We start from the raw sequence: 21,880 nt of genomic DNA, 5'->3' as shown, positions 1-21,880 counted from the left end.
CCAGTGCCAATTTCAACAGCCTGTCAGCTACACTTAAACTTTGCCTTAAAAGGGACATGATATACCTTCACCTGTCTATTCAGTGGGCCCAGTGCCCACACCTGCCATCTCACATAGTCTTTGCAGACAATATTTTCACCATCTCTAGCTTTTTCCAGGTACACAATTATGACCTCATGCTGATGACATCCTCCTTTGAGGAGATTCCTATGAAACACATGGTAAATAGGACAACCACTTTAATTGAGTTTCTGAAAATCCTTTCATAAGTGGAGGACTGCTCCAATGTTGATAGTGTAACAAAACAGCTTTTAGTCTTCTTAGTACCCATACTATTAAAAAAAATCCCAACGTGTTTCAGACATTTTTATATTCGGTGGCAACATTTCCTCATATACACATGTTTTTGCTTAGTTCAGTTCAGTTCAGTCGCTCAGTCGTGTCCGACTCTGTGACCCCATGAATCGCAGCACACCAGGCCTCCCTGTCCATCACCATCTCCCGGAGTTCACTCAGACTCACGTCCATCGAGTCCGTGATGCCATCCAGCCATCTCATCCTCGGTCGTCCCCTTCTCCTCCTGCCCCCAATCCCTCCCAGCATCAGAGTCTTTTCCAGTGAGTCAACTCTTCGCATGAGGTGGCCAAAGTACTGGAGTTTCAGCTTTAACATCATTCCTTCCAAAGAAATCCCAGGGTTGATCTCCTTCAGAATGGACTGGTTGGATCTCCTTGCAGTCCAAGGGACTCTCAAGAGTCTTCTCCAACACCACAGTTCAAAAGCATCAATTCTTCAGTGCTCAGCCTTCTTCACAGTCCAACTCTCACATCCATACATGACCACTGGAAAAACCATAGCCTTGACTAGCCGGACCTTAGTTGGCAAAGTAATGTCTCTGCTTTTGAATATACTATCTAGGTTGGTCATAACTTTTCTTCCAAGGAGTAAGCATCTTAATTTCATGGCTGCCCCTTGAATAATACTCCTTCTGTCAAAAGATTCTAGAAACTGCCTAAAATACCACAGAACAGGCACTCCTATTAGGGCTCCCTTGAGACTCCTTCACTGTGCAAGGTTTAGCAGCCTTCTCTCCTGTATCTTGGAGTCCCTATCCCAACAGTGATGGACGTTAGTTTCATGGGCTTCTAATGCAAGGAACTGCCACCCTTGCCCAGTGCTGTATGCCCTTAGTGTAGTAATTTGGGTGCATGCCGAACTTACCTGGAAATGTAGACTATCTTGGGTGTTGAACCTATGACCCTCCATGTTCAGCTGCCCATTTGGCCTTTAATTATGGAAGTAGCACTCTGCAAGCTCAGCATAGCTAGTGAGGCCTCCTTGCTACAGGATGGAGCTGAAGCTGGCCCCTCTGCATACCCTATCTTAAGGAGAGGGCAACTTTCTCTGTGCTCAGCCCCCTGTCCGACGCCACACTGTTACAAGTGAGTGTTCATATCTTAGAACCCTTAGACACAGGTGGATCCCCTTAGGATCAACACAGCGAAACCAAAGCGAGTTCATTCACTGAACCAATGGTATTGTCACTATTGCACTTGATGGAGCTTGCTTGAGAGTTGCCTGTTTTCATATCTTAATCAGAATGTTCCTGATAAAGTACTGAATCAAAGGTAAGAGATAATGTTGGAACTTTTGGCAGTTAATTTAGCAGAGAATGTGTTGGCCAAAAATTGGCCTCATTGTCACAACTTTATAGATCTTTGGGCCACTGTCAATGGGTTGACCATCTGCTCTGGCCAAGCCAAACAATTTCTATTCAAGGTTGTCTCACTTAGGGTAAAGAACTCACAGAATCTCTTGCCTCCTGAGAGATTATACCCAAAATATAAATCAAGGTCACACATTTTCTGTACATATTAAAGCCACAATACAATGTCTTACCATGTCACTGCTTATCCTCTTTGGAATTCTACACATAAAGAGAAACCCAGACGCTCATTTTACTTTTGAGAACACAAGACTAGTTGATGAGAAAGATATTCAATGGAACACTCACCTCCTTTACTGGTCTCACACTGCAGCTGCCATAATGGCTTTCATAAACAAGTTCAAATTAAATTAAATATGCAATGTTTTAGTTATCTAACAAATATCATGGGTAAATTGTAGTAGAGCTTAATCCCATTTTTTATTCAGTTTTTTTTTTCTTATGATGTACAAATAAAATATGCATATGTTTCATAGTTGGTTGGCCGGTTTTCCCAGCACCGCTTGTTAAAGAAATTGTCTTCACTCCATTGTATATTTCTGTCTCCTTTGTCAAAGATAAGTATCCATAGGTACGTGGAGTCATTTCTGGGCTTTCTTTTTTGTTCCATTGATCTATATTTCTGTCTTTGTGCCAGTACCATACTGTGTGGATGATTGTAGCTTTCTAGTATAGTCTGAAGTCAGGCAGGTTGATTCCTCCAGTTCTATTCTTTTTTCTCAAGATTACTTTGGCTATTTGAGGTCTTTTGTATTTCCATACAAAATATGAAATTATCTGTTCCATGGGTCCTAAATGGACAACTGACAAAGAATTAATCTCCAAAATATACAAGCAGCTCATACAGCTCACTACCAAAAAATTAAACGATCCAATCATAAAATGGGCCAAAGAACTAAACACACATTTCTCCAAAGAAGACTTACAGATTGCTAGCAAACACATGAAAAGATGCTCAACATCACTGATTATCAGAGAAATGCAAATCAAAACCACAATGAGGTGCCATCTCATGCCGGTCAGAATGGCTGCCATCAGAATGTCTACAAACAATAAATGCTGAAGAGGCTGTGGAGCAAAGGCAACCCTTTTACATTGTTCAAGGGGAGGCAAACTAGTACAGCCACTATGGAGAACAGTGTGGAGATTCCTTAAAAAAAAACAAACTGGAAATAGAAGTGCCATATGACCTGGCAGTCCCACTGCTGGGCATACACACTGAGGAAACCAGATGTGAGAGAGACACGTGTACCCCAATGTTCCTTGCAGCACTGTTTACAATAGCTGGGACTTGGAAGCAACCTAGATGTCCATCAGCAGACGAAGGGATTAGAAAGTGGTGGTACATATATGTAATGGAATATTACTCAGATATTAAAAAGAACACATTTCAGTCAGTTCTATGATGTGGAGGAAACTGGAGACTATTTTCCAGAAGTAAGTCAGAAAGAAAAATACCAATATAGTATATTAATGCATATATGCAGAATTTAGAAAGATGGTAACAATGAACCTATATGCAAGAGAGCAAAAGAGACACAGATGTAAAGAACAGACATTTGGACTCTATGGGAAAAGGCAAGGGCGGGATGATTTGTGAGAATAGCATTGAAACATGTATAACATCTTATGTAAAACAGATGACCAGTGCAAGTTCAATGCATGAAACAGGGCACTCAAAGCCGTTGTAGTTGTACAACCTAGAGGGATGAGATGGGGAAGGATGTGGGAGGGGGTTTGGGACAGGGAGACACATGTATACCCATGGATGATTCATGTCAATGTGTACTAAAAACCACCACAAAATTGTAATTAGCCCCCAATTAAAATTAATTGATTAATTTTAAATGTGCATATATGTAAGGTGTTAAACTTGATGTTTTGATTGAATCTATATCTATACCTACACCTATAGAATGAAAGAATCACAATCATTAAATTACCCATCACATCACAGTTACTATTTTCTCTCTCTCTCTCTTTTTTTTTTTTTTGGCCTCACTCTAATTTTGATGCATAATTCATTATGTGAGGAATAATCATTCTCATATTTTCTGGGTGTATGTGTGGCATCATTAGTCTTGACATTAAGATGAAATTTGGTGTGTGGGGTGTATATTCCACTTGTATGTGATGACAAAAATCTCACATATTTCACGAAAGCATATATCTATATGTGTGTGTGAATATATGTGTGTGTGTATATATATATATATATATATATATATATATATATATATATATATATATGTATGACACTTTAAGAAAGATACCAGCATTTCGGGAAACAAATATCTCTTGACTGCCAAGTATGTGTCAGATATTGTTCTTGGCTCTGAACTTACACTGAAGGACATAAAGTCAATAGTTCCTGTCATCAAGTAATTTCTGTTTTCATGGGTGAAGGAGTGGTTCATGGTATTGGTGTGGGGCAGAAGAGAGCTGCATTGGCTAAAGGGTGTGGGGAAACCTTCTCTGAGGAGTTGACATCTGAATTAAGATTTGGAGAAGGAGAAACAGTCAGTTGTGTGAAGATTTTGAAGGAGAGCATTTTAGGTTGAATATCAAGTAGCCATGTCATGAGGCAAGAACAAAAACAGCATGTTGAGGAAGTGCAAAGGGTTGAGTGTAACTGGAGTACAATTAGAGAGGGGCAGAGTAGAGATAAATGACTGAGGTTGGAGAGGCAGAGATGAGGTCTTAGGGACTTGTGGGGTAAGAACCTGGATTTTTTCCTTATGTGCATTGGAGAGCTGCTAGATGTTTTGATAAAAGAAAGTGATGTAGTCTGATTTCTGGTTTAGAAAAATTACTGAATGTTTTGAACTCTGTAGCATCAGAGAAGTGTCAGGCTCTTGGCACTACATAAGAATGATATGATGATGACTGAGACCAGGGTTGTAGCAGAGGGGCTATAGTAGTATCTAGTTGGCTTGTTGGGACCACAGGATTTGATTTCCCATCTCAATTTATAGCTTCACCACCTAAAAGCTATTTGAACTTGAGTAAGTTTCTTAGCTACTATAACACATACTTTTCTCATCTGTAAGTTGGGAATGATGAGAGCATGTGTCTATATACATGCTGGGATTGAATGGAACAATAAAACATATGACATTAAAAAGAGCACATGATTAAATGGTTTCTGTTTTTAAACAATAATATAAATACATACATGCATGATAAAGGACAGAAATGGTATGGACCTAACAGAAGCAGAAGATATTAAGAAGAGATGGCAGGAATACACAGAAGAACTATACAAAAAGGATCTTCATGACCCAGATAATCAGCATGGTGTGATGACTCATCTAGAGCCAGACATCCTGGGATGTGAAGTCAAGTGGGCCTTAGAAAGCATCACTACAAACAAAGCTAGTGGAGGTGATGAAATTCTAGTTGAGCTATTTCAAATCCTGAAAGATGATGCTGTGAAAGTGCTGCACTCAATATGCCAGCAAATCTGGAAAACTCAGCAGTGGCCACAGGACTGGAAAAGGTCAGTTTTCATTCCAATCCCAAAGAAAGGCAATGCCAAAGAATGCTCAAACTACTGCACAATTGCACTCATATCACATGCTAGTAAAGTAATGCTCAAAATTCTCCAAGCCAGGCTTCAGCAATACATGAACCGTGAACTTCCAGATGTTCAAGCTGGTTTTAGAAAAGGCAGAGGAACCAGAGATCAAATTGCCAACATCCGCTGGATCATGGAAAAACCAAGAGAGTTCCAGAAAAACATCTATTTCTGTTTTATTGACTATGCCAAAGCCTTTGACTGTGTGGATCACAATAAACTGTGGAAAATTCTGAAAGAGATGGGAATCCCAGACCACCTGACCTGCCTCTTGAGAAATCTGGATGCGAGTCAGGAAGCAACAGTTAGAACAGGACATGGAACAACAGACTGGTTCCAAATACGAAAAGGAGTACGTCAAGGCTGTATATTGTCACCCTGCTTGTTTAACTTCTATGCAGAGTACATCATGAGAAATGCTGGACTGGAAGAAACACAAGCTGGAATCAAGATTGCCAGGAGAAATATCAATAACCTCAGATATGCAGATGACATCACCCTTATGGCAGAAAGTGAAGAGGAACTAAAAAGCCTCTTGATGAAAGTGAAAGAGGAGAGTGAAAAAGTTGGCTTAAAGCTCAACATTCAGAAAACGAAGATCATGGCATCTGGTCCCATCACTTCATGGAAAATAGATGCGGAAACAGTGGAAACAGCGTCAGACTTTATTTTTTCGGGATCCAAAATCGCTGCAGATGGTGACTGCAGCCATGAAATTAAAAGACGCTTACTCCTTGGAAGAAAAGTTATGACCAACCTAGATAGCATATTGAAAAGCAGAGACATTACTTTGCCGACTAAGGTCTGTCTAGTCAAGGCTATGGTTTTTCCAGTGGTCATGTATGGATGTGAGAGTTGGACTGTGAAGAAGGCTGAGTGCCAAAGAATTGATGCTTTTGAACTGTGGTGTTGGAGAAGACTCTTGAGAGTCCCTTGGACTGCAAGGAGATCCAACCAGTCCATTCTGAAGGAGATCAACCCTGGGATTTCTTTGGAAGGAAGGATGCTAAAGCTGAAACTCCAGTACTTTGGCCACCTCATGCGAAGAGTTGACTCACTGGAAAAGACTCTGATGCTGGGAGGGATTGGGGGCAGGAGGAGAAGGGGACGACCGAGGATGAGATGGCTGGATGGCATCACTGACTCGATGGGTGTGACTCTGAGTGAACTCCGGGAGATAGTGATGGACAGGGAGGCCTGGTGTGCTGCGATTCATGGGGTCACAGAATCGGACAAGACTGAGCAATTGAACTGAACTGAACTGAACTGAACTGAATGCATATGTACATACATACTTCTTTCTTCTTTCTCCCCAATCCCCTACCCCTGCTCCAAACCTAGCATGTCCTATGTTAGCTGCTGTTAACCCATGAATCACAAGCTTTATTTTATCCTTGAAGACACAGTATTTTGGGGTGCCTTCTCTGAGAGGTTAGGAATTCTGGTACCTTTAGATAATAAGTGTCTGTCTATGGCTTATGATTAATTTATTTAACAAACAGCAGCTGTATCTTATTTCTAACCTTCTCTTTCTACCTAATGAATCATTTATGGAATACCTACCTCCTTTTCTCCAACCTCTTCCATGGATACTAAATGAACAGCAACACATATTTCTTTCTTACCTGCAAACATAACATGATGAGCTAAGTCAGACTGCTTTGACAGTTGCTTCCTTTCAGTAAATGCAGCTTTGAGTTCTTTCCTCAGAAAAATCTACTTGCATTTTTCAAAGCAAGTTCTCATTTTATTACTTCCTAATCAGGACTCTTCCAAAGTCCCTTGTTCCTTTGATGTTTTTATTATTATTAATTTCCTTTTTATTGAAGGATAATTGCTTTACAGAATTTTGTTGTTTTCTGTCAAACCTCAACATGAATCAGCCATAGGTACACATATATCCCCTCACTTTTGAACCTCCATCCCATCTTCCACCCCATCCCACCCCTCTAGACTGATACAGAGCACATGCTTGAGTTTCCTGAGCCATACAGCCAATTCCCGTTGGCTATCTATTTTACATATGGTAATGTAAGTGTCCATGTTACTATTTCCATACATCTCACCCTATCCTCCCCTTTTCCCATGTCCATAAGTCTACTCTGTTCCTGTTTCTCCTTTGCTGACCTGTAAATAAATTCTTTGGTACCATTTGTCTAGATTCCATATTTATGCATTAGAATATGATATTCATCTTTCTCTTTCTGATTCACTTCACTCTGTGTAATAGGTTCTATGTTCATCCACCTCATTAGAACTGACTCAAATGCATTCTTTTTTACAGTTGATTAATAGTCCATTGTGTATACCAAACTTTATCCATTCATTTGTCAATGGACATCTAGGTTGCTTCCATGTTCTAGCTACTGTAAATAGTGCTGCAATGAATAGTGGGATACATGTATCTTTTTCAATTTTGGCTTCCTCAGGGTATAGACCTCAGAGTGGGATTGCTGGGTCATATGGTGGTTTTATTCCTCATTTTTAAAGGAATCTCCATACCGTCTTCCATAGTGGCTGTATCAATTTACATTTCCACCAACAGTGCAAGAACATTTCCTTTTCTCCACACCCTCTCCAGCATTTATTCTTTGTAGAGTTTTTGATGATGGGCATTCTGATCCGTGTGAGGTGATATCTCATTGTAATTTTGATTTGCATTTATCTAATAATAAGCAATGTTGAACATCTTTTCATGTGTTTGTTAGCTGTCTGTTTAGGTCTTTTCCCCACTTTTTGATTAGGTTGTTTGTTTTTCTGTCATTGAGTTGTATGAGCTGCTTGTATATTTTGGAAATTAATCCTTTGTCAGTTGTTTCAATTGTTATTATTTTCTCCCATTCTGAGGGTTGTCTTTTCACCTTGCTTATAGTTTCCTTTGCTGTTGAAAAACTTTTAAGTTTAATGAGGTTCCGTTTCTTTACTTTTGTTTTTATTTCCATTATTCTAGGAGGTGGGTCATAGAGGATCTCACTTTGATTTATGTCATCAAGTGTTCTGCCTATGTTTTCCTCTAAGAGTTTTATAGTTTCTGGTCTTACATTAAGGTCTTTAACCCATTTTGAGTTTATCTTTGTGTATGTTGTTAAGAAGTGTTCTAATTTCATTCTTATACATGTAGCTGTCCAGTTTTTCCAGCATCATTTATTGAAGAGGCTGTCTGTGTCCCATTGTATATTCTTGTTTCCTTTGTCAAAAATGAGGTACCCATAGTTCCATGGGTTTATTTCTGGGCTTTTTATCCTTTTGCATTGGTGTATATTTCTGTTTTTGTGCCATTACCATACTGTCTTGATGACTGCAGCTTTGTAGTATAACCTGATGTCAGGAAGGTAGATTCCTCCAGCTCCATTCTTCTTTCTCAAGACTGCGTTGGTTATTCAGGGTCTTATGTGTTTCCATATGAATTGTGAAACTTTTTGTTCTAGTTATGTGAAAAATGCCATTGGTAAATTGATAGGGATCTCATTGAATCTGTAGATTGCATTTGGTAGTATAGTCATTTTCACAAGATTGATTCTTCCTACCTAAGAACATGGAATATCTCTCCATCTGTTTATGTCATCTTTGATTTCTTTCATTAGTGTCTTGTAATTATCTCTGTACAGTTTTTTTGTCTCCTTAGGTAAGTTTATTCCTAGATATTTAATTCTTTTTGTTTCTATGGTGAATGGGAGTGATTCCTTAATTTCTCTTTCTGATTTTTCATTGTTAGTATATAGAAATGCAAGTGATTTCTGTGTATTAATTTTGTATCCTGCAACTTTGCTAAATTCACTGATTAGCACTAGTGATTTTCTGATACTATCTTTAGGGTTTTCTGTGTACAGTATCTTGTCATCTGCAAACAGTGAGAGCTTTACTTATTCTTTTATGATCTGGATTCCTTTTATTTCTTTTCCTTCTCTGATTGCTGTAGCTAGGACTTCCAGAACTATGTTGAGTAATAATTGTGAACGTGGACACCCTTGTCTTGTTCCTGATCTTATGGGGAATGCTTTCAGTTTTTCACCACTGAGAATAATGTTTGCTGTAGGCTTATCATATATGGCCTTTACTATGTTGAAGTAGGTTCCTTCTATGCCCATTTTTTGTGAAGAATTTTAGTCATAAATGGTTGCTGAATTTTGTCAAAGGTTTTTTAGGCATCTATTGAGATTATCATACGGATTTTATCTTTCAATTTGTTAATATGGTGTATCACATTGATTCATTTGCATATATTGAAGAATCCTTGCATTCCTCGAATAAACCCAACTTGATCATGGTGTATGAGCTTTCTGATGTGTTGCTGAATTCTGTTTGCTAAAATTTTGTTGAGAATTTTTGCATCTATGTTCATTAGTGATATTGGCCTGTAGTTTTCTTTTTTTGTGTTGTCTTTGTCTTGTTTTGTTATAAGGGTGATGGTGGCCTTGTAGAATGAGTTTGAAAGTGTCTCTTCCTCTGCAATTTTTTGGAAGAGTTTTAGAAGGATAGGCATTAGCTTTTCTCTAAACGTTTGACAGAATTCTTCTGTGAAGCCATCTGGTCCTGGGCTTTTGTTTTTTGGGAGATTTTTGATCACAGCTTCAATTTCAGTGCTTGTAATTGGGTTGCTCATAGTGTCTATTTCTTCCTGGTTCAGTCTTGCAAGATTGAACTTTTCAAAAACCTGTCCATTTCTTCCAGGTTATCCATTTTATTGCCATATAGTTGTTCATAATAGTCTCATAATCCTTTGTATTGCTGCACTGTCTTTTGTAACCTCTCCTTTTTCATTTGTAATTTTGTTGATTTGATTCTTCTCTCTTTTTTCTTGATGAGTCTGGCTAAAGGCTTGACAATTTTGTTTATCTTCTCAAAGAATCATCTTATAGCTCTATTAATCCTTGCTATTGTTTCTTTCATTTCTTTTTCATTTATTTCTGCTTGGATCTTTATGATCTCTTTCCTTAGACTCCTTTTGGAGTCTTTTTGTTCTTTTTCCAGTTGTTTTAGGTGTAAAGTAAGGTTGTCTATTGGATGTTTTTCTTGTTTGTTGGGTAGGCTTGTATTGCTATAAACATCCCTCTTAGAACTGCTTTTGCTTCATAACATAGGCTTTGGGTTGTCATGTTTTCGTTGTCATTTGTTTCTAGAAATTTTTTGATTTTTCTTTTGATTTCTTCAATAACCTGTTGTTTGTTAGAAATATGTTTTTTAATCTCCATGTGTTTGTGTTTTTTACATTCTTTTCTTGCAAAAGATATCTACTCTCATAGCGTTGTGGTTGGAGAAGATGCTTGATATGGTCCATATTTCCATAAGTTTACTGATATTTGATTTGTGACCCAAGATGTGATCTATCCTGGAGAATAGTTCATGTGCATTTGAGAAGAAGGTGTATTCTTCTGCATTTGGATTGAATGTCCTGAAGATATCCATGAGACCCATCTCATCTATTGTATCATTTAAAACTTCTTTTTTCTTATTAATATTCTGTTTTGATGATCTGTCCATTGGTGTGAATGGGGTGCTAAAGTCTCCTACTATTATTGTGTTACTGTCAGTTTCTCCTTTTATGTCTGTTAGTGTTTCTTTTATCTATTGATTTACTTCTATGTTGGGTGCATAGATATTTACAATTGTTATGTCTTCCTCTTGGATTGTTCCCTTGATCATTGTGTCCTTCCTTATCTCTTGTAATCTTCTTTATTTTAAGGTCTATTTTGTCTGATATGAAGATTGCTACTCCAGCTTTCTTTTGCTTCCTATTTGCATAGAATATATTTTTTCCATCCTTTCACTTTCAGTCTATATGTGTCTTGAGGTCTGAAGCAGGTTTCTTGTAGACAGCATATATATGGGTATTGTTTTTGTATCCATTCAGCGAGTCTGTGTCTTTTGCTTGGAGCATTTAGTCTATTTACATTTAAAGTAATTATTGATATATATGTTCCTATTGCCACTTTCTTAACTGTTTGGGGTTGCTTTTGTAGATCTTTTTTCTTCTCTTGTATTTCTTAACTATATAAGTTCCTTTAACATTTATTATAAAGCTGGTTTTGTGGTACTGAATTCTCTTAACTTTTTCTTTTCTGAAAAGCTTTTTATTTCTCCATCAATTTTGAATGAGATCCTTGCCAGTACAGTAATCTTGATGGTAGATTTTTCCCTTTCAGTACTTTAAATATATCCTGCCATTCCCTTCTGGCCTGCAGAGTTTCTTCAGAAAGATCAGCTGTTAAGTGTATGGGGTTTCCCTTGTATGTTACTTGTTGCTTCCCCCTTGCTGCTTTTAATATTTTTTTCTTTGTGTTTAGTCTTGGTTATTTTGATTAGTATGTGTCTTGACTTGTTTCTTTTTGGGGTTATCCTGTATGGGACTCTTTGTGCCTCTTGAACTTGATTGACTATTTCCTTTCCCATGCTGGAAAAATTTTCATCTATAATCTCTTAAATTTTTTTTCTCAAAACCTTTCTTTTCCTCTTCTTCTGGGACCTCTATAATTCAAATGTTGGTGTGGTTGATATTTTCCCAGAGGTCTCTGAGACAATCCTCAGTTCTTCTAATTGTTTTTACTTTATTCTGCTCTTCAGAAGTTATTTCCAACTTTTTATCTTCCAGCTCACTGATTCATTCTTCTGCTTCAGATATTCTGCTATTTATTCTTTACAGAGTAGTTTTAACTTCAATAATTGTGTTGTTTGTCTCTGTATGCTTATTCTTTAATTATTCTAGGTCTTTGTTAATTGATTCTTGCATTTTCTCCATTTTGTTTTCAAGGTTTTTGATCATCTTTACTATCATTATTCTGAATTCTTTTTCAGGTAGTTTGCCTATTTCCTCTTGATTTATTTGCACTTTTGTGTTTTGAGTTTGTTCCTGCATATTTATAGTATTTCTCTGCCTTTTCATTATTTTGTTTAACTTATTGTGTTTGAGGTCTCCTTTTCCCAGGCTTCAAGATTGAATTCACTCTTCCTTTTATTTTCTACCCTCCTAATGTTGGTCCAGTGGTTTGTGTAAGCTTCTTATAAGGTGAGATTTGTACTGAGTTTTGTTTGTTTGTTTATCTTTCCTCTGATGGGCAAGGCTAAGTGAGGTGGTAATCCTATCTGTTGATGATTGGGTTTGTATTTTTGTTTTCTTGTTATTTAGATGAGGCGTCCTGCACAGGGTCCTACTGGTGGATGAGTGATGCTGGGTCTTGAATTCAAGTGGTTTCCTTTGTGTTTCTTCTCACTATTTGATACTCCCAAGGGTTAGTTCTTTGGTAGTCTAGACTCTTGGAGCCAGTGCTCCTACTCCAAAGGCACAGGGCTTGATCTCTGGTCAGGAACAAAGATTCCACAAGTGTTTTGTTCTGGCATTAAGGGAGATTAAAACAAACATCCAAAAATGAGAAGCCAAAGATGAACCCCAGGCAAATGGCAGTTACAAAATCAGGCAAATGATAATTAACATAATAGAATATGCACATATACTTATACATCCATGAGCAAAGTCAAAATTATCTAACAAAAATAAGATACAGCAGATTGACCCTGCAAACAAAGGAAATCAAAAATTATATTTAACAGTTAAGAACAAAACTGACTAAAGCATAAAGTTGAAAATAAACCTAGAACAAGGTGCCAAGTGGGAAATAAAGCAATGAAAACAAAACTAACAAATATATTTAGAGGAAAGGAAAGAAAGAAAAGAAAAAAAGAATAGATATGCAAAGTTAAATAGAAGTAGATGAAGAAGATTTATATACATTAGATTAACTGTAAGGGGAAAATACAGTAAGGAAGGCAAACAAAGGAATAATCATAGAAAGAATGTAATAGGTTTTTAAAAAATTAAAATTATAAAAAAGAGAAAAGAAGAAAATGGAAGAAGAAAGAAAAAAGGAAAAAAAAAAACCAGGAAAATTCCACAGAACTGCAAAAGCCCAACATAGAGACAGAGGTTTGTAGCAACAATAAAAAGTGTGACTGAATATACCCATATAAATAGATACCCATAAGCAAAATCAAAACAGTCCAACAAAAATGAAGTACAATAGATTTACCTGGCAAAGAAAGGAAACAAAAAATTCTATCTGCTAGAACAAAGCTAACTAAAGCACAAACTGGAAAACAAAACTAAAGCAAGCTGCCAATTAGGGAATAAAGCAATGAAAACAAAATCAGCAAATATATTGAGAGGAAAGAGAGAAAATAAAGAAAGAATAGATATGCAAAGTTAAAAGAGGTAGATGAAGATTTATATACCTTAAAGATTAACTACAAGGGGAAAAGAACAGTAGGAAAAACAAACAAAGGAATAAATGTAGAAAAAGTAATAATAGGTTTAAAAAAATTTTAAAAAGACAAAAAAAAAAAAAAAAAAAGGAAACTCCACAGAACTGCAAAAGCCCAATGTAGAGGCAGAGGTTGATAACAACAATCAAAAGTGTGATTGAGAAAAAAAGAAAAGCTCAAAAATTTATTAGATTTCATAGTGCCAATAAAATCAAGAACTACAACTGGGGTTGGGGGGGAGGAAAAAATCCAAAAGAATCTACAGAACAAGTCAAAACATAAGAAAAATATATATTTTCCTTGAGACACTGCTGTCAGAGTCCTTTCCCTCGCTGGGAGTCATAGTCCACCTCACCTCTCTAGAATGCCCTCCAACATCTCTGGGCCTGCTGTGGGGGTAACTCATATTCTAGTCTGGTCCTACTCCTGTGTGTTCTTGCCTCCAATGTCTACTATCAGAACTAGTGAGCTTTCATTTTGGGGAGCTCTCAATAGCCTTTTATACATTCCATAGACACAGAGTCTGGCTAGTTGATCATGTGGATTTAATCTGCAGCTTGTATACCTGGTGGTAAGGTTTTGGGTCTTCTTTCTTAACCACACTGCCCCTGGGTTTCACTTGCGGCTTTATTTCCACCTCTGCATATGAGTTGTCCCCTGGGGTTTGCTACTGGTGTTTTTTTTTTTTACCTGATATACTTCACTTTGTGTAATAGTCTCTGGTTTCACCCATCACATTAGGACTGACTCAGATATGTTCTTTTTAATAGCTGAGTAATATTCCATTGTGTATATGTACCACAGCTTTCTTATCCATTCATCTGCCAATGGACATCTAGGTTGCTTCCATGTCCTAGCTATTGTAAACAGTGCTGCAGTGAACACTGGGATACATATGTCTCTTTCAGTTCTGGTTTCCTCAGTGTGTATGTCCAGCAGTGGATTTCTGGGTCTTATGGAAGTTCTATTTCCAGTTTTTTAAGGAATCTCCACACTGTTCTCCATAGTGGCTGTACTAGTTTGCATTGCCACGAACAGTGAAAGAGGGTTCCCTTTTCGCCACACCCTCTCCAGCATTCATTGTTTGTAAACTTTCTGATGGCAGCCATTCTGACCAGCATGAGATGGCACCTCATTGTGGTTTTGATTTGCATTTCTCTGATAATGACTGATGTTGAGGATCTTTTCATGTGTTTGTTAGCCATTTGTATGTCTCCTGTAGAGAAATGTCTGTTTAGTTCTTTGGCCCATTTTTTTGATTGGGTCGTTTGATTTTCTGGAATTAAGCTGCATGAGCTGCTTGTATATTTTGGAGATTAATGTTTTGTCAGTTCTTTCATTTGCTATTATTTTGTGCCATTATGAAGGTTGTCTTTTCGCCTTGCTAATATTCTCCTCCATTATGCAAAAGCTTTTAAGTTTAATTAGATCCCACTTGTTTAATTTTCTTTTAATTTCCATTAGTCTGGAAGGTAGGTCATAGAGGATCTTGCTGTGATTTCTTTTCTTTCTTTTTTTTTTAACATATATTTATTTATTTTAATTGGAGGTTAATTACTTTACAGTATTGTATTGGTTTTGCCATACATCAACATGAATCCACCACGGGTATACACGTGTTCCCCATCCTGAACGCCCCCCCCCCCCCCATACCATCCCTCTCGGTCATCCCAGTGCACCAGCCCCAAGCATCCAGTGTCATGCATCAAACCTGGACTGGTGATTTATTTCATATATGATATACATGTTTCAATGCCATTCTCCCAAATCACTCCACTCTCTCCCTCTCCCACAGAGCCCAAAAGACTGTTCTATACATCTGTGTCTCTTTTGCTGTCTCACATACCAGGTTATCATTACCATCTTTCTAAATTCCATGTATATGCATTTGTATACTGTATTGGTGTTTTTCTTTCTGGCTTACTTCACTCTGTATGATAGGCTCCAGTTTCATCCACCTCATTAGAACTGATTCAAATGTATTTTTTAATGGCTGAGTAATACTCCATTGTATATATGTACCACTGCTTTCTTATCCATTCATCTGCTGATGGACATCTAGGTTGCTTCCATGTCCTGGCTATTATAAACAGTGCTGCAATGAACATTAGGGGCACATGTGTCTCTTTCACTTCTGGTTTCCTTGGTGTGTATGCCCAGCAGTGTGATTACTGGGTCATAAGGCAGTTCTATTTCCAGTTTTTTAAGGAATCTCCACACTGTGATTTCTGTTAGAGAGTGTTCCACGTATGTTTTCCTCGAGTTTTATAGATTTTGGTCTTACATTTAGATCTTTAAGATTTTATCTTTCTGTATGATGTTAGAAAGTGTTCTAGTTTCCTCTAAAGTCAGAAACAACACACAGGCGGACACTCCCACCACTACTATTCAACATAGTTTTGGAAGTTTTAGCCATAGCAATCAGTGAAGAAAAAGAATCAAAAGGAATTCAGATTGGAAAAGAATAAGTAAAACTCTCACTGTTTGCACATGTCATGATCCTCAACATCGAAAACCCTAAAGACACCACCAGAAAATTGCTAAAGCTAAGCAATGAATAAAGTAAAGTTATAGGATATAAAATTAGCACACAGAAATTCCTTGCATTCCTATACAATAACAATGAGAAAACAGAAAGAGATATAAAGGAAACAATCCCATTCACCATTTCAATGAAAAGAATAAAATACTTAGGAAAAAATGTACCTAAAGAAACAAAAAACGTATGTATAGAAAACTATAAAACACTGCTGAAAGAAATAAAAGATGGCAAAAATAGATGGAGAAATATACTGTGTTCATGAATTGGAAGAATCAATACAGTGAAAATGAATATACTACACAAAGCAATCTATAGATTCAATACATTCCCTAGCAGGCTACCAGCAGTATTTTTCACAGAACTAGAACAGAAAATTTCACAATTTGTATGGAAACACAAAACCTCATATACCCAAAGCAATCTTGAGAAAGAAGAATGGAACTGGAGTAATCAACCTGCCTGACTTCAGAATATATGAGAAAGCTACAGTCAGACAGTATGGTACTAGCACAAAGACAGAAATATAGGTCAATGGAACAAAAAAGAAAGCCCAGAAATGAATCCATGCACCTATGGATACTTCTCTCTGAAAAAAGAGGCAGAAATATACAATGGTGAAAAGTAATCTCTTTAACAAGTGGTGATGGGAAAACTGACCAACACCCTGTGAAACATATGCAAATTTTATTTGTCCATTACAAGCAAAAAAAAAAAAAAAAACAAAAAACAACTGAGTAAAACAATGGGGTCAATCTCTTTTACAATGTACCCATATTGTTTCTTTGATAATTAAAACATTTCATGGCTAATTTAATTTGGACTTGTTTATGGAAGACATTATGGCAGCTGCAGCATGAGATCAGTAAAGGTGGTGAATGTTCCATTGAAAGTCTTGTTCAGCAACTAGCACTGTGTATTCTCAAAAGTAAAATGAGTGTCTGGATTTCTCTCTATTTGTAGCACTCCAAAGAGGATAAGGAGTGCCATGGTGAAACATTGTATTGTGGCTTTAGTATGTGCAGAAAATGTATGACCTTGATTTATATTTTGGGTATTATCTCTCAGGAGGCAAGAGTTTCTGTGAGTTCTTTACACTATGTGAGACAACGTTGGATAAGAGTTGTATGATTTGGCCAGAACAGATAATCAACTCATTGGCAATGGCCCAAAGATCTATAAAGGTATGACCATGAGGCCAATTGTTGGCCAACACATCCTCTGCTAAAGTAACTGCCTAAAGTCTGAACATTGGATCTGACCTTTGGGTCAGTCCTTTATCAGGAACATTCTGATTAAGAGATGAAAAATAGCAACTTTCAAGAAAGCTCCATCAAGCATGATAGTGACAATACCATTGGTTCAGTGAATGAACTCCTTTTGGTTTTCACTGTGTTGATCCTAAGGGGATCTGCTGGTGTCAAAGGCTTCTAAGAGATGAACTCTTGTAGCAGTGAGGCATCTGACAGGGGTCTGAGCACAGGGGGAGGTACCCTCTCCTGAAGATAGGGTATGCAGAGGGCCCAGGTTCAGCTCCATCCCGTAGCAAGGAAGCCTCACTAGCCATGCTGAGCTTGCAGAGTGCTACTTCCATAATCAATGGCCAAGTGGGCAACCTGATATGGAAGGTCATAGGTTCAACATCCGAGATAGTCTACGTTTCCTGGCAAGTCCAGCATGTACCCACAATTGCTATACTAAGGGCAAACAGAACTGGGCCAAGGTGTGCAATTCCTTGTATCAGAAGCCCATGAAACTAATGGCCGTCTCTGATGGATCAGGGACTCCAAGATACAGGAGAGAAGGTTGCTAAAGTTTGAACAGTGAAGGAGTCTCAAGTGGCCATATATGAATGCGTGTTCTATGGCAATTTAGCCAGACTGTAGAATCTTTTGACACAGGAAGTATTATTCAAGGGGCCTATTTGGAAGCTACTGAGCCAAAAAAAAAAAAAAAAAAAAGTGTATATAAAGAAATGTTGCCTCCAGAATATAAAGATGTTTCAAACATGTTGGGCTTGTTTGAATAGTATGGGAACTAAGAAGACTAAAAGCTGCTTCTTGACACTGTCAAGATTGGAGAAGTCAGCCACTTATGAATGAATTTTCAGAAACTTAACTAAAGGGGTGGTCCCATTAACTATGTGTGTCATAGGTATCTCCTCAAAGGAGGATGTCATCAGTCTGAGGTCGTAATTGTGTACCTACAAAAAGCTAGAGATGGTGAAAATATTGCCTGCAAAGACTATGTGTGATGGCAGGTGTAGACACTGGGCCCACTGAATAGACAGGTGAAGGTGTATCATGTCCCTTTAAGGCGAAGTTTAAGTGTAGCTGACAGGCTGTTGAAATTGGCACTGGAAGAGCATGATAGCCAAGTGATTTTCTATGACTACAAAGTATTTACCAGTTATTTGGTAGAGGCAGTATTTTCAATAATATACATGGAGCCTTAGTGAGTGGGTCCATGACACCAAGGGCACAAGTTCACCCTGAGGCATTCTTCTTTTTTTCCAGGTTTAAGATCAAGTAAAATTTGTCCCTTAAGTGCAGGAGGCATGGGGATAACCGGTAGACCCTTTCTAAACTGGTCTCCTATAATGGGTTTCAATCTTTGAAGACCTTGCTTTAATTTAGATTGTATCTTTTTAAAAAACAACTGAAGTGAAAAGTATGATTGTAACTAAGGGAAAAGGTTCACAGGGTCTCATATATTTAAGGCTGATTATAGTAGCAGCAGCATAGGGGCCAAAGGGCTAATTTTATTACTCATTGGGTCAGATTATCCATGGACACTAGAGGGAATTTGGGGATAATGGATGTTTTGGCTATGGGAAATGTAGGCAAGGCAGTAATTCATGGTTAAGGTTAGGTATATCTGTTTCAATTTCATGTTCCTTTATTCCCTGGCTGTTTTTATCAGCTTGCCCAAAGGTGGGCCAGAGAAGGAACAGAAATTTATGAGGCTTAAAAACTCAAAAATGTCAATCATCAAAAGTGGAATCTGATTATTACACAGGGCTACCACCCCTATATCACCCTTCTCCCCAGATGGGACCTCTGAAACACCCAGAAATACCAAGTCCTTTCCCTCCTCACCAGTGGGATGAAGTGTTCAGGAAGAAACCTTCAGTGATCAGAAATCTTCAGTCTTCAGTGTTCAGTCTTCACCCAGTCCACATTCCCAGTGTCTGGGTAGCTATGGACTGCCTGGTCTGGGCCCTAAACTGAAAGGATGCCACCTCCCTCCCTTCTCACACACCTGACCCATCCCTTTCTTCCCTCGCCATTATCAAAAAACAGATACACAAACATATCTTTTTACAACTTGCTGATACTTTAATCACCAACATCTGAGTGTTTTGGCCTCTACAGAGGGGACCATCGCTGTTGTTTGATCCGTGCACAAATGGCTAGTCTGTGAGAGCTTTTCCTGTAGTGACAACAGATTGTTCAAGGTCTCGGGCTCCAGGTGGGCACAGCGGGGTACTTGGAGAATCATCGGAGAACTGTTGGAAGAATCCCCCAGGATTTCTTCATCTGCCATCGGCTGATTTTCATTCTTCTTTTCATTCTGAGGGTGGTGGCAGAAGACTAGTATTGCTGATTTCTTCCCTTTCTTATCCCTTCCCTCATTCAACGGAAGGGTTGATTTTATCTTCCTCATGAGCTTTCGTATCTGGTAAGAAAACAAAGTCATCCAGAAAGACATTATTGAGGGAGGATGGGAAGGAGGACTTTGAGAGAACGGGTGTGCATTGAGGACGGGTTTTGTGCCAGACAAGGGCATGGTGGGGGATGAAGAGGAGGAGCAAGAGTAGGGTAATCTGACATTCTCACTGTCCAAGCCCTTGGATTGATCAGACATCTTTCTCTTCGTTTAGCGATTAATGCTGGTTGCTCCAAACTTACACTGTGTATCTCAATCTCTGACTCTTCCTCCTTCACTTCCTCAATTAGGTCAGCCATGGTGAAGCAACAGTGGCCTACAGCAAGGCTCCTGGCCTCTCTATGTATACCTTCCCAGGACAATGAAGAGCCACATGCATCAACTTTGATTGGTCAGCAAGAAATTCTTCCAACCGATCAAAGCCCTGACATGGCTTGATATCACAAAGCACCACCCTTGAAGATCCATCAGGGAGGGGAAGGGTGCAGAGAAGTCCAGGTGCTCTGGTCTGAGAAAAGGAGTGTTTCAACACCCATTAATGAGCCTTCCCAAGTTCACTTTCCATGCTTCCTCGTCTTGTCTGGTTCAGTTTTTGTGGTGTAAAACTTAGTGAGCGAGTGTTCCTTGCAAACCATTCGTCATGGCCACCCTCATTCAGTGTTTAATACTGTTATCTTCCAGATCTCATCACCTAGCATTTTGTGTTTTTTTTTTTAATTTAATAAAACTGTTTACTTTAGAAGTTTTAGATTTATGGAATAATTGTGAAGAGTATATTCATATGCTTTACAACCAATTCCCCTTATGAGCATTGTCGGTTAGTATGCAACTTCGTGAAGCAACAATGAAACAGTATTATTAAGTAAAGTCTGGATTTTGATTGGATTTCCTTGGTTTTTAGCTAATGTTCTTTTGCCATCCCAGTATCCTATCCAGGATACTACACTAAATTTATTCATTCCATGTTATGCCTTCTTAGGCTCCTCTTTGCTGTGATCAGTTTTTAGATTTCTTGTGAGGTCCTTGACAATTGGGAGTTTTGCATGTTGGCTTTTACATTGGATCCTGAGTTGTTATTGGTCTTATTCTGGAAAGTTTTTATAACATCCTTCTTCCAAGGAACCTCAAATCAAGTAAGCACTGTCATTGTTGTGGACTTCCTCATGGCAATAGTTGAATTAGCCACTCGGCTTTATCACATGGTGACACACATATTCCTCCCGGAGCCCAGAGGATCAAGATCATTTGTATTTATGAGGCATATGTGGCAGCAGCAGGAGCAGTTTGTAAAGTACTAGTGAATTTACCTTTCAATGCACTAGAAGCAGGATACGTGGGTTGGATCCCCTGGAGGAGGAATGGCAACCCACTCCAGTATACTCCCCTGGGAAATTCCATGGACAGAGGAGCCTGGTTGGCTACAGTTCATGAGGTCACAAAGAATCAGACATGACTCTCCTCACACACACAGGTGTGCACACACACACACAGGCGTACACACTCACAGGAGCGTGCATGCACACATGCACACACACACAGAGTCATTTACTCTTAGAAATATGATTTCAGCATCCCTCATAGCAACTGCTCCTCCTCCATATGAGTGAAAATCCTGTCTATTGAACAGACTATCAGTTTTTCTCCTCAGTTCTGTAGAGAAAGGGGGCCAACATATGGTTGAGACCAGTGTTCACAAGGTAAGCATCATTTTTTGAGGTTAGTATCAGTCACAAGTTAGTTTCAAATTGATACACATGATGCAATCTGAGACTCATACATAAGTCCAGGTTGAGATACAAGATTCAGAGCGGCTTTAAAGAGGGTCCCAATCCAGTAATACTTTCATTATAAGCCAACTTGCTAAACTGGTGTATTTTGATCAACTTTAGCTGGCGCTCACAAATGAAGCACAAAGAAGGAATTCAAAGCACAAGCTAGCCAGAGGGCAGTAGCTCACAGTGCATGTTCACCAGCATACAGCAGATCCAGTATGAAAGCCAAAGAAGAGAGAGAAGATACCTGGTGGTAAGGGACAGCAATCTCAGTATTCTGCTCTTGGGGCCAATTGTTCCCATCACTCCACAGAGACAGGATGGATCCTTCAACCAAAATTTGG

This window comes from Budorcas taxicolor, chromosome X, assembly GCF_023091745.1.
Source record: "Budorcas taxicolor isolate Tak-1 chromosome X, Takin1.1, whole genome shotgun sequence".
NCBI classification, from domain to species: Eukaryota; Metazoa; Chordata; class Mammalia; order Artiodactyla; family Bovidae; genus Budorcas; species Budorcas taxicolor.
Note: the sequence above shows the minus strand (reverse complement) of the source record.